The sequence below is a fragment of the Odocoileus virginianus genome, chromosome 2 (assembly GCF_023699985.2).
Source record: "Odocoileus virginianus isolate 20LAN1187 ecotype Illinois chromosome 2, Ovbor_1.2, whole genome shotgun sequence".
Taxonomy (NCBI): Eukaryota; Metazoa; Chordata; class Mammalia; order Artiodactyla; family Cervidae; genus Odocoileus; species Odocoileus virginianus.
In genome coordinates this window covers 68,320,336-68,332,607 of record NC_069675.1, presented here as the reverse complement: position 1 = coordinate 68,332,607, position 12,272 = coordinate 68,320,336, and the positions used below count along the sequence as shown (strand labels likewise).

Below are 12,272 nucleotides of genomic sequence, written 5' to 3'. Positions count from 1 at the left end.
AAATTTTTACTATAGAAAATTCCAAACATAAACCTATAGAAAATGTTATAGTGACTTCCCCTAGCCCCATGTACCTGTCACCCAGATTCAATTATTGTCAACTCAAAGCCAACCTTCTTTTAGTTTGTACCTTCTCTGATGTCTCCAAGTGCTAAGGATTTTTACTGACATGTTACTGCCTAGTGAGGATAGCATTAAGTGAGGCAGAAAGAGTAAAAGACTTTCTCGAGGATAACATTAAAGATGTAAGATGTGAGGAAACAGTACCTTTGAAGAATAGACAACTTTAAAAGGAGAAAGAGTTCTGGGTATAGGGACAAGTAGAGAAGATGGACTCCAGTGGCATGAGGACTGCTCAGCTGGCCACAAAGAAGTGGGCCAAGGGCTGTGTGCGTGTGTGCTAGGTCGCTTTAGTCATGTCCAACTCTTTGTGACCCTACAGACCGTAGCCCACCAGGCTCCTTTGTCCATGGGGTTCTCCAGGCAAGAATATTGGAGTGGGTTGCCATGCTCTCTTCCAGGGGATCTCCCCAACCCAGGGATTGAACCTGGGTCTCCTACATTAGCAGGTGGATCCTTTACTACTAGGGCCTGGAGCCAGTGGAGAGAGAGCAGGCATTAACTAGGTTTAGACAAGAAAGAAAGGCCAACAGATAAGTCCACAATAAGTCAACTGAGAACCTACTCTGCTTTAGCAGGTTAGAAATTTATATTCATTTCCCACATAGGCTGCAATCTAACAGAAGACAGTATCTTACTGTGTTAGAGTAACAGAACAGTACAGTTCCTACAGGTCCCTAACAGCCTATTTGCAATGGGATGACATATGACTGATGCCAGGAACACATGATCATGTCAATAAAAACCAAGTTTGACCTGTGAACCTCCCTCATGAAGTTATAAAAGTCTCAATAAATTGGGCTAAAACATTGCTTGGTTCCCTAGCAATCCCCTGTCAAATATGGTTATTTGAGATTCAAAAGAGACTCATCAATAATTTGAAAACATCCCACTCTACTCCTCCCCTTTTCAATTCTATTTTTATCTTGGACTCTAAATGCATTTATAGTACCAATGGAAAAAATATACATCTACAAGGTTCACTTCTGAAAAAGGTACTCAATCAAGAGAAAAATGCTCTTAATGTAATGTTATTATCCTGTCATTTAATTTAGCAATGACAAGTGATGATGAGAGTTTGATTTGCATCAGAAATCTTAAGCACTTTAGGATTCTGTTATGAACAGGCAATGATGAGTAATCTGTGTGATTGAGTAACTGTGTGAATTCTTGGCTTATTGATGCTGCTACAAACAACATTCATAACAACCTTAAGAAGAAAAAAGTATCCAATGTGGCTAAAAACAGGCCAAAATAACTTAATTAGTAAGACAGTCACTAAAGAAACTTATGACTTCCACTATATTTATACTTAGATCTGGGTCACAATTCACTGGTTTGAATTAAGTGTATTTTTTATTATCAACTGTGGGAAATCATGCAAAACATATCACCAGATTATTATTGGGATGTACGTGTTTGTGGGGGAGGAGTGAAGTCAAGGGTACAGCGTGTATGTGTTTGACGTGGGAGCAGATGGCTGAGATTTAAACTTATTTCTAAACAACTTATACTAACACAAGCACTGTACTGATTTAGCCATCACTTAAATTTCTCACTCCTTTGGAATGCTACTATTTTTCTTTTCTGTCTGCATCTCTGTTCTACTCTTATCTTTTTTTCCCCTCAGTTGTCGCCTTTTCCAGCACGAGGACAGGGACCAATGTCTGTACCATCTTATCCCCATTTGCTAACTGGATGAACCTTTGTAAGAGTCTCCTCTTGTCTCTGAAGGGCAGCATAATATGCCACCCCAAAATACAACTGTAGGAGTTGAGGACATGCCACTGCAAAATGTGCTGCTTTGGCATATTATCTGGAGTTGTGGGCACTTGAAAACCAGCAGATGCAGGGAGAGGTTTGCTCTGAACTCCCTTATCTGCCTATAGGAACTCAGCTGCCATCAATCCCCTTCCTGGAGTTTGATCAACCAGACGGGATGGACTCTTGTCACAGGAAAGGAGAAGAGAAGTCAATACCATGCCTAGACAGCCTTTCTCACAGACTATCACACCTCCCATCTATTTTTCTAAGGACCATCGGTTCATTTCAGTTCAGTCGCTCAGTTGTGTCCGAATCTTTGTGACCCCATGAACCGCAGTACGCCAGGCCTCCCTGTCCATCACCAACTCCCAGAGTCCACCCAAACCCATGTCCACTGAGTCGGTGATGCCATCCAGCCATCTCATCCTCTGTCATCCCCTTCTCCTCCTGCCTTCAATCTTTCCCAGCATCAGGGTCTTTTCAGATGAGTTATATCTTCGCATCAGGTGGCCAAAGTATTGGAGTTTCAGCTTCGACATCAGTCTCTCCAGTGAATACCCAGGACTGCCATCGGTCTGTCCTAAAAATCATTTACTCTCCACTAAGGGTTCTACCAGGCTTCCCAGGTGACTCAGTGGTAAAGAATACACCTGTCAATGCAGGAGACATGGGTTTGATCCCTGGTCTATGAAGATCCCCTGGAGGAGGAAATGGCAACCCACTTCAGCATTCTTGCCTGGAAAATTCCATGGACAGAGGAGCCTGGTGGGCTACAGTCCATGGGGTCGCAAAAGAGTCAGACATGATGTAGAGACTAAAAACAATGAAGAGACCTACCACTCCCCTCTCCCTTCCCTATTAAGATGTTATTTAATCCCAAATTCTAAATCACCTTGTAGATTCATTTCTTCCCCTGGATATCTCCCATGTATAACTGAGGGATACACGTTACTGAATTTCTGTTTTCCTCTGGCTAGTCTGTCTTTCATTACAGGGGTCTTAGTCAAGAACTGAGAAAGGTAGAGGGAAGTGAGTATTTCCTCCTCTACATCTCTTTTCCATGTCTCCCTTGTATGGCATCCTTTGTTTCTTCTTATTTGAAGATGTGGAGGTGTTGATGAACGGGGAAGAGGAGGCTGGGATGGCTGTTCAATTGTCTGGCAATAACAATTTCATGTTTTACAAGACCTTGTCCATTGCATTCCCAATATTGGCAGCATTCCTTTTCTATTAATATAAGCAAGAACTGTAACTATCATTCTTATATTCAGACATTAATTCAACAAATGTTAAATCAATGTTTTCCAATGAACTTCCTACAGGGCAAAATCAGCTTGCTGACAAGATAAAATCTAACCATGATGCAAATAACAGAGGAGTGAAAAAAACATGTTACAGAATTAGTATAACCTGATTTATGTTTCTTAAAAGGAAAAAGATAATATGTATATATCCTCATATGATATGCAAATGTATAGAAAATGAAACGTTAATGACAGATATCCATGAGAAAGACGGGAGTGGGGAGCAAAAGTACACAGAAATGTATGTACCAAGAATATCTTTGTGTTTTAAGGGAAGCCACTTGTAACTATTTCAGATTTATCTGGCCTCCCTGCATCCCAGCACCAGTTGTCTCTAGCTGGCTTATTGCAGGTGCAACCTAACAGAACCTTGCCTTGGGCGACCCTCTCACCATTTCAGGGTTTCTGTTTCTGTTCTGGGCTGTCCTGCAGGACAGAGAAATCTGTTAAAATACATCAAGTATCTTGGTATAGATGCTTCTGCTTCTTGGCTTCACTTTCTCTGGCTCTTGCTTCCTGGATTATAGTCCAACATAGAGGACATGCACTCAAGCCTTTGTCTTATCGATCTGCTTTCTGCTGAACCCAGATTAAGGCAGTTTATTGCTGATTTATTATTTTAAAAAAGTGAATGAGTTAAAGAGTGGAAAGTGGACTGGAGAGCAACTAGAAACTTAATTACAAATGGGCAGAAGAATTTCTGAATTAAAGATCCTAATTTACTTTGAATTAGGTTTTTCTATCTTTTTCTTTTATTAAAGCCATGAAATTAAGGTCAGGTTCATGAAAGAACCTGCACAAAGTACTGTCCTCTGTATGAAAGCATCACCATGATTCTTCCCAATTCAAACATGACCTCTCAGTAGGGTGTCAAAGACTGTACTCAAATAAGTACTAAAAGGAAAAGAAAAAAAAAGGGAAGTAGTACTGGTAGAAATATGGGCATCCCAGGTTGCTCAGTGGTAAATAATCTGCCTGCCAATGTAGGAGACTGGGGTTCAATTCCTGGGTGGGGAACATTCTCTGGAGGAGGAAATGGCAACCCACTCCAGTATTCTTGCCTAGAGAATTCCATGGGCAGAGCAGCCTGGCAGGCTACAGTCCACAGAGTCACAGCTGGACACGACTGAGCACACACTGGCAGAAATACCCTGTTGCTACCATTTAAAATTTTAAATGGTATAAATTTCTGAATGAAGGAAAAAACCAGTTATAAGAAATATATTTGAATTTAAAACAAATTTGTAGCTTTAAAATGTCATGATATTTCAAAGTTGGACAGAAGGAACAACCAATAAATGTTTAGAGGTGGCCCCCCAGTCTCCTGGGCCATGAGAGGCCATGCAGTTAGAGCTTAGTTGTACAAGGCAGGCCTGAGCCCCTTACAGACTGCATTACCTTTGACAGCTTTTCCCTCTTTGAACCAGATTCTTCTCTTGCAAAACAGGTTTAATAATACTTGTCAACTCCTTAAATGCCTGGGTTTTGTACTCTGAGTTATTTCACTGACAGGTATTATCAGAACAACTTATCAATTGCTTTTAACTTCTTGACAATGACGTCCCTGTTAAAGATTCTCACAGATGATTCATACTGAAGGAAGGAATGACCTGGTGAAACAGGGATGAGAAGCATTTTGACCAAAGAGGTCACACTGATACTGACTCCAGCCAAAAGTCAAAGGATGTGTTGCTTTTTGGCTTTTGAATTCCATCCTTTTTTCTTTTAGGCTGCAAGCTTCTGATACATGGTACACCCCTGTAACAGGGGATTGTACCATTCGTTTTTACCCAGTTAACATTCATTATGCTCATTTATTATTCCTACAGCCTGTATTTTTCACCCATATCTATTCTTCTCAGCATTTGTGTATGTCACATTTACAAGCATAAGAATAATTCCCAAACCAAGCTGGTGACAGCTATTTCTACCCTTGTAAAAAGAACTTAGCCTTAAAACTAAAACTTCATTTTGTGGAGCCTAACCTTACATTTGCAGACATACACTTAAGATTTATTTAAAGAAATGAAACACGAATTAGGTTTTAAATGCATCTTAACTGATTTCCATTTCTAACTCTTTTCCTGGCTAAACAAGCCTGTGGCTAAACAGTCATTTTGTCTGAAGATACAGCTACTCTTGAATTTATAGAACAGATAAACAATATTCAGGTCAGAAGTGGCCAGCCTTTCAGCGTGTCATATACTTGACCCTTATTTATTTAAATTTTGCTTATGTGTGAAAAAGCATGCTAGGTAGGCACTGGAAGAGCCAGGAAAGCTTTAGCATGTTATGGTCTTCTTCCATGTTATGGTCTTCCATGGCATTTCATTCACTACTCTGCTCAAATGTTACCTCCTCGGAGAGGCCTTCCCAGACCACCTTACAGGTGAGATACCTGTACCTAACTGAATTTTTGTGAAGTATTCATTCATTCATTCTGATAAGAAGCACTACGTATGTGAACCAGATCCAGGCTTTTAATTACTCATAATTGTGTTAGTTCTCTGTGTACCAATCCCCCTTGGGGTGAGGTGATGAGAGAAACCTTTAAATAATGAATTTTGGGAGTTGATGCAGGACAACCGCCACCGCTGCTGCTCCTCCTGCCCTCTAGGGTGGGATGGGCAGAGAGGGAGGGTGGGAGGGAGGGATGGGGAAGAACATGACCTACTGACCTTTGCTCTGCAGTGTAAACCAATCCTCTTAGGGGAAAGGAGGGGTAGGCCTCTAGGTTTATAACCCCTAGAATGTAAATAAATGTATCCAAGGAAAAGTCTAAATATCTCCAGAGGTCTCTGACTTTTAGGCTTTGTTTGGCATTCAAAAACATTCTTTAATCCAAGTGCCAACAGACTTTCTCAGAAAGTCCTGATCGCACAGCAACGTGAAAACATTTATGGAGAACTGCTTCCCAACAATTTTCTTCATAGCAACACCACTGCCCAACATTACAGCACTCACTTCTGTCCTCTTGCCCTAGTTTCTTCTGAATTAATTGTACTCTATTTCTTCTTCACTATACTTCCCTGGTGGCTCAGTGGTAAAGAATCTGCGTGCCAATGCAGGAGACACAGAAGACCTGAGTTCAGTCCCTGGGCTGGGAAGACACTCTGGAGAAGGAAATGGCAACCCACTCCAGTATTCTTGCCTGGAGGATTCCATGGACAGAGGAGCCTGGTGAGCTACAGCCCATGGGGTCACAAAGAGTCGTACATGATTGAGGGAGTAACAGTGATGTGTTATTGACTCTCTTTTTCTATTATTTAAAAAGTGACTGATCTAGGGTTTACAATATGCACTTTAACTTGGTTTATTTCTCAATGTTACTACTTTACTTATATATGTAATTTACAGTAGTATTCTTCCATTTCCCCTTCTTAACCTTTGTGCTATTATTGGCATACATTTTATTTTGACATGATATAAACCTTACAACATTGTGTTATTTTTATTTAAATTGTCAACTGCCTTTTAAAGAAATTAAGAAATGAAGAAAAGAACTCTTTGCACTTACCCAAAGATTTACCACTTCTGGGGCTTTTCATGCCTTTGAGTGCATCTGAATTTCCATCCACTATTATTTTAGTTTCCCCTAAAGAACTTCCTTCAGTATTCACTGTAGTGCAGGTTTCTAGTAAGAAATTCTCTTGGCTATTGTTTTTGTATTTATTTCCCCATCATATTTGAAGGATATAGAATTTTATGTTGACAGTTTATTTTTCCAGTACTTGAAAGATTTCGTTTTTTCCCCCCCTGGTTTGCATTGTTTCCCACAAGAAGTCTGCAATCAATTTTTGTTCCCGTTATGTAATGTGTATTTTTCCCTTTGGATACTTTTAGGAGTTTCTGTTTATAATTGGTTTGCAGAAATTTGATTACAGTGTCCTTTGCTATGGTTTATATTGTTTATTCTTCTTGGGGTTCATTGCAATTCTTAGATCTATGTGTTTATATTTTTTATAACATTTGAAAAAAATTCAGTCATTATTTCTTCAAATATTTTTGTGCCTCTCCCACTGTTTTTCTTCTTAGATTCCATTTACATACATGATACACTGCTTGTCTCACATCATAGAAGCTTTGTGCATTCTGCTCAGTCATTTTTTTCCCTCTATGCTTCAGTTTCAGTTCAGTTCAGTTCAGTCGCTCAGTCGTGTCCGACTCTTTGCAACCCCATGAATAGCAGCACTCCAGGCCTCCCTGTCCATCACCAACTTCTGGAGTTTACTCAAACTCATGTCCATCGAGTTGGTGATGCCATCCAGCCATCTCATCCTCTGTTGTCCCCTTCTCCTCCTGCCCCCAATCCCTCCCAGCTTCAGGGTCTTTTCCAGTGAGTCAACTCTGCATGAGGTGGCCAAAGTATTGGAGTTTCAGCTTCAACGTCAGTCCTTTCAGTGAACACCCAGGACTGATCTCCTTTAGGATGGACTGGTTGGATCTCCTTGCAGTCCAAGGGACTCTCAAGAGTCTTCTCCAACACCACAGTTCAAAAGCATAAATTCTTCCGCGCTCAGCTTTCTTCACAGTCCAACTCTCACATCCATATGTGACCACTGGAAAAACCATAGCCTTGACTAGACGGACCTTTGTTAGCAAAGTAGTGTCTCTGCTTTTCAATATGCTATCTAGGTTGGTCATAACTTTCCTTCCAAGGAGTAAGTGTCTTTTAATTTCATGGCTGCAATCACCATCTGCAGTAATTTTGCAGCCCAGAAAAATAAAGTCAGCCACTGTTTCCACTGTTTCCCCATGTATTTCCCATGAAGTGATGGGACCAGATGCCACGATCTTAGTTTTCTGAATGTTGAGCTTTAAGCCAACTTTTTCACTCTCCTCTTTCACTTTCATCAAGAGGCTTTTTAGTTCCTCTTCACTTTCTGCCATAAGGGTGGTGTCATCTGCATATCTGAGATGCAGATAAATAACCTCAGATATGCAGATGCTTCAGTTTAGATAATCTCTATTCTGTCTTTGAGCACAGTGATCTGTTCATAAACCCCTCCAGTGAATTTTTCATTTCAGATATTACATCTTTCATTTCTTAAACCTCCATTTGCTTCCTTTATACATCTTCCACTTTTCTCCTCACTATATTCATGTTCCTCTTTAAATCACTGAGCATATTTATAAGGGCTCTTTTGAAATCCCTTTCTGCTAATTCCATTATCCTTGTTGTTTCTGTGTTGGTTTTGACTTTTGTTTCTTGGTTATTGATAACATTTTCTTGATCTTTTGCATGTACAGTAACTTTTGAGTGAATGATGGACATTGCAACTATTATGTCAATGAGTATCTTAATTTTGTTGTATTTTTCCAAAGGGTTGAACTTTGTTTTTTCAGGCAGCTAAGTTGTGAGTCTGTTTGATCCTTTGAGGATTGTTTTTAAGAGATGTTACAGCGAGTATAGAGTAGCCTTTACTTCAGGACAAGTTTACCCCTTTTCCTAAGTCCAATGAATGGTCCTTATTGGGTCTCTACTGAATGCTCCAGGGGCTCAACAACGTCTCTGGCTGGACAGAACTCAACACCTCCCATTCCTATATAATCTCTGGGGCATGTTCAGTTTAGGGCTCTCCAGTAGAAGCCCAGTTTTGTGGCGTTCCTTTTTTTTAAACATTTACTTTAAATGTTTAAATGTGCCAGGTTTTAGTTGTGGCACACAGCATCTTTAGTTGGGACATGTGGGATCTAGTTCCCTGACTGGGGATCAAACCTGGGCTCCCTGCATTGGGAGTACAGTGTCTTGGCCACTGGACCACCAAGGCAGCCCCCAGTTTTGTGGAGTTTCTATGTATGTCCATTGAGGATTTAGTAATAGAATCAAAGGGACTCCTATGCAGATTTCTGGACCTTTCTCTGGTTAGTTTCCTCCTTCCCAGTATGTGTTGCCATAAATTCTAGCCACTGTAGTCTTCCTAAATTATAAACTCGGTTTTCTCAGCTCATGAGAAAATGCTACCATGCTTTCCTTGAACTCCTTCTCTTTGTGCCGTGGTCGGTAACATGCTTCCAGGGCTCACTCTGTTTGTTTCCTTAGTCTTCTGGATAATACTCCTGTTCATCCAGTATCAGAAACAGTTGCTTCATATGTTCTGTCCCATTTTCTAGTGGTTGATAGTGTAAGATAAGTCTAGTACTAGTTATTCTAATACGGCCAGAAGTAAGTATTTTTGAACGAATAGTCTGTACCGTAAAAGCTGCTTAGATAGTTCTTCCAATGTAAACTGAGTCCTCTTCCAGTAGAGGACTGAGTACAGAAAGCACCAGGAGAGGCACATAGGTCAAAGATTAAAAACTTTAAAGTATCAGCTAATGTCAACTATTCCTTCTGAATATATATATACATACATATATACATACACACATACATACATACGTACATACATATATATACATATATATATATATATACACACACATGTATATGGCTTGCCAGGTGGCACTAGTGGTAAAGAACCCGCCTGCGAATGCCGGAGACATAAGAGATGCAGGCTTGATCCTTGTGTCAGGAAGATCCCTGGAGGAAGGGATGGCAACCCACTCCAGTACTGTTGCCTGGAGAACCCCTTGGACAGAGGAGCCTGGTGGGCTACAGTCCAGAGTCACAAAGAGTCGGACACTACTAATGTGACTGAGCACACACACACAGACACACACATACATTCATACCTCTTTACTCCCAGCTAAGAAAAGTCCTGGAGAAAGAAGAAAAGCTTGGATTGGTAGGTGCAGAATGAGCTAATTTTTGAACTACAAGTTGCAAGAGGAGAGGGCAGGAGAAATACATATATGTGTATATGAGAGATCAGTGAGGGGGGACTGGACAAGACAGGATAGCAGAAAGGTATGTAGGATGAGGAAAGAACTACTGAGGCCAAAGCATTTATCAAAGTTCCTGATGAAAATGTTTTAATTCTTTGAAGAAGACAAGCAAAGTATGATAGTGACAAATAACTATAAAATCACTATTTTATTTCCTATTTTTCCAATTAATTACAGTACATTTTAAATTTCAAAATGACTTCTGTCACCACCATTGTAATTATCTGTAGGCTACTTCTTACCATCTGCTGGTGTGTATGCTAAGTCACTTCATTCATGTCTGACTCTTTGTGCATCTATGGACTGCGGCTCTCCAGGCTCTTCTGTCCATGGGATTCTCCGAGCAAGAATACTGGAGTGGGTTGCCATTTCCTTTTTCAGGGCATCTTCCCAACCCAGGGATTGAACCCCTGTGTCCTGGGGCTCCTGCATTGAAAGCAGGTTCTTTACTGCTAAGCCACCATTCTTTACCGTCTCCTATGACTCCTGCATTGGCAGGTGGGTTCTTTACCACAAGTGCCAGCCGGGAAGTCCAGCTGTTAGGTGGATGAGCCTAAATTATAATTCCAGACTTAGAAATCCACTGCCATGGTCTTTAAACCACTCAATACTACTTTTTTTGACCATCAACTTTCAATTTTTTTAAATGAAAACTTAAAAAAAACTACTCTGTTAGCAATATAGTATTATTTACTATAGTCACCCTGTTACACTACATCCTTACAACTTTTTTATAATGGGAAGTTTGTTCCTTTTGAGCCCATACCCATTTTTCTCACCTCTGAACCCCACCTCTGTCAACCAATAGTCAATTCTTTGTATTTATGAGCTTAGTTTTTAAATTGAAAATTTTTTTTTAAAGATCCCACGTATAAGTGATATCAAAAGGTATTTGTCTGACTTATTTCACTTAGCATAATGGCATCCAGGTCTATTTATATTGTTGCAAATTTTAATTTTTTTCTTATGGCTGAATAATAATTCCATTGTATATATGTATAGCCACATTTTCTTTACCTGTTCATACATCAATGGGCCCTTAGGCTGTTAGTTCTATTTTTAATTTTTTGAGGAACCTCCATTCTGTTTTTCTGAGTGGCTGCACCAATTTACATTCCCACCAACAGTGCACAATGGTTCCCTTTTCTCCAATGCTTATTTCTTGTCTTTTTGATAATGGCCACTCTAACAGGTGTAAGATGATAATATATTGTGCTTTTGATTTGCATTTTCTTCACAATTAGTGATCATTATTAGTGACTGAGCATCTTTTCATGTACCTGTGGATCATCTATAGGTCTTTGGAAAAATATCTGTTCAGAACTTCTGCCCATTTTTTAGTTATGTGTGTGTGTGTGTATATATATATATGCTATTGAATTGTGTGAGTTCTTTATATATTTTAGATATTTTTCCTCAATTTTGACTATAATGCTGGAACTTCAGTAGCTATAACAGATATTTTTAATATTTTTATGAACATAGAAAACAGCAAGTTCTGTATTCAAAAAGACTTATAGTTCATTGCAGCCCTCTGCTCCCTTTGACTGTGGCACCAAGTGATATTACACGGGAGAGCAGTGGCCTCCACACAGTATCATGATAGATAAGTGTTCATGAGGCTGCAGGACCTTTGCTGTGCTGCACAGACTCTCCAGTTGTGAAACGTGGGCTTAGTAGTTGCGGTGTGCAGGCTTAGTTGCTTCATGGAATGTGGAAGCCTAGCTCCCTAACTAACCAGGGATCGAACCTGCACCCCCTGCATTGCAGGGCAGATTCTTAACCACTGAATCACCAGAGAAGTCCTGATAAATGTTCATTCTTAAAATTTAACTTGTATTTTGAATCTCTTTGCATACCCTATTCCCTATGATTGGAAATTTCTTTCCCCTGCTTCTTTTTGGAGCCAGTCTATATGTGTCCCTTAAAATTCAATTCAGTTACTACTCCCTCTGGGAGTCTGAATGTAACTGTGTGGGTTAGCTGCCCTGCCTCCACTCTCTAGCAGTCTATGCCTGCTATCTCTCATAGACTGTATCCCATCTGCTTCTGTATCACCCTGGCCTAAGACTTTGCCCATACACACCAAATGTCCAATAAACAGCTGTTAAAATATATGTACATCAATAGTGCCAGATACCATTTTTTGTTCTTTTAAAAAAATATTTATTTATTTGGCTGTGCTAGGTCTTAGTTGTGGCATGCAGGGTCTTTGATCTTAATTGCAGTATGTGGGATCTTTGTTCCCTGACCAGG

At 40.1% G+C, this 12,272-nt stretch overlaps 1 protein-coding gene across 4 annotated transcripts in view; it reads right to left on the bottom strand.

The window, feature by feature from the left end:
* RBKS (ribokinase) overlaps positions 1-12,272 on the bottom strand; it is a 131,083-nt gene that overhangs the window by 101,762 nt on the left and 17,049 nt on the right. Inside the window, exon 1 of one of the 4 annotated variants that reach the window (XM_020886288.2) lies at positions 4,587-4,676. The exons of the other annotated variants lie outside the window; for them this stretch is intronic. The gene's annotated coding sequence lies outside the window, so the exon portion shown is untranslated. Of the gene's footprint in view, positions 1-4,586; positions 4,677-12,272 lie in introns of those variants that run through there. 4 annotated transcript variants of the gene reach the window in all.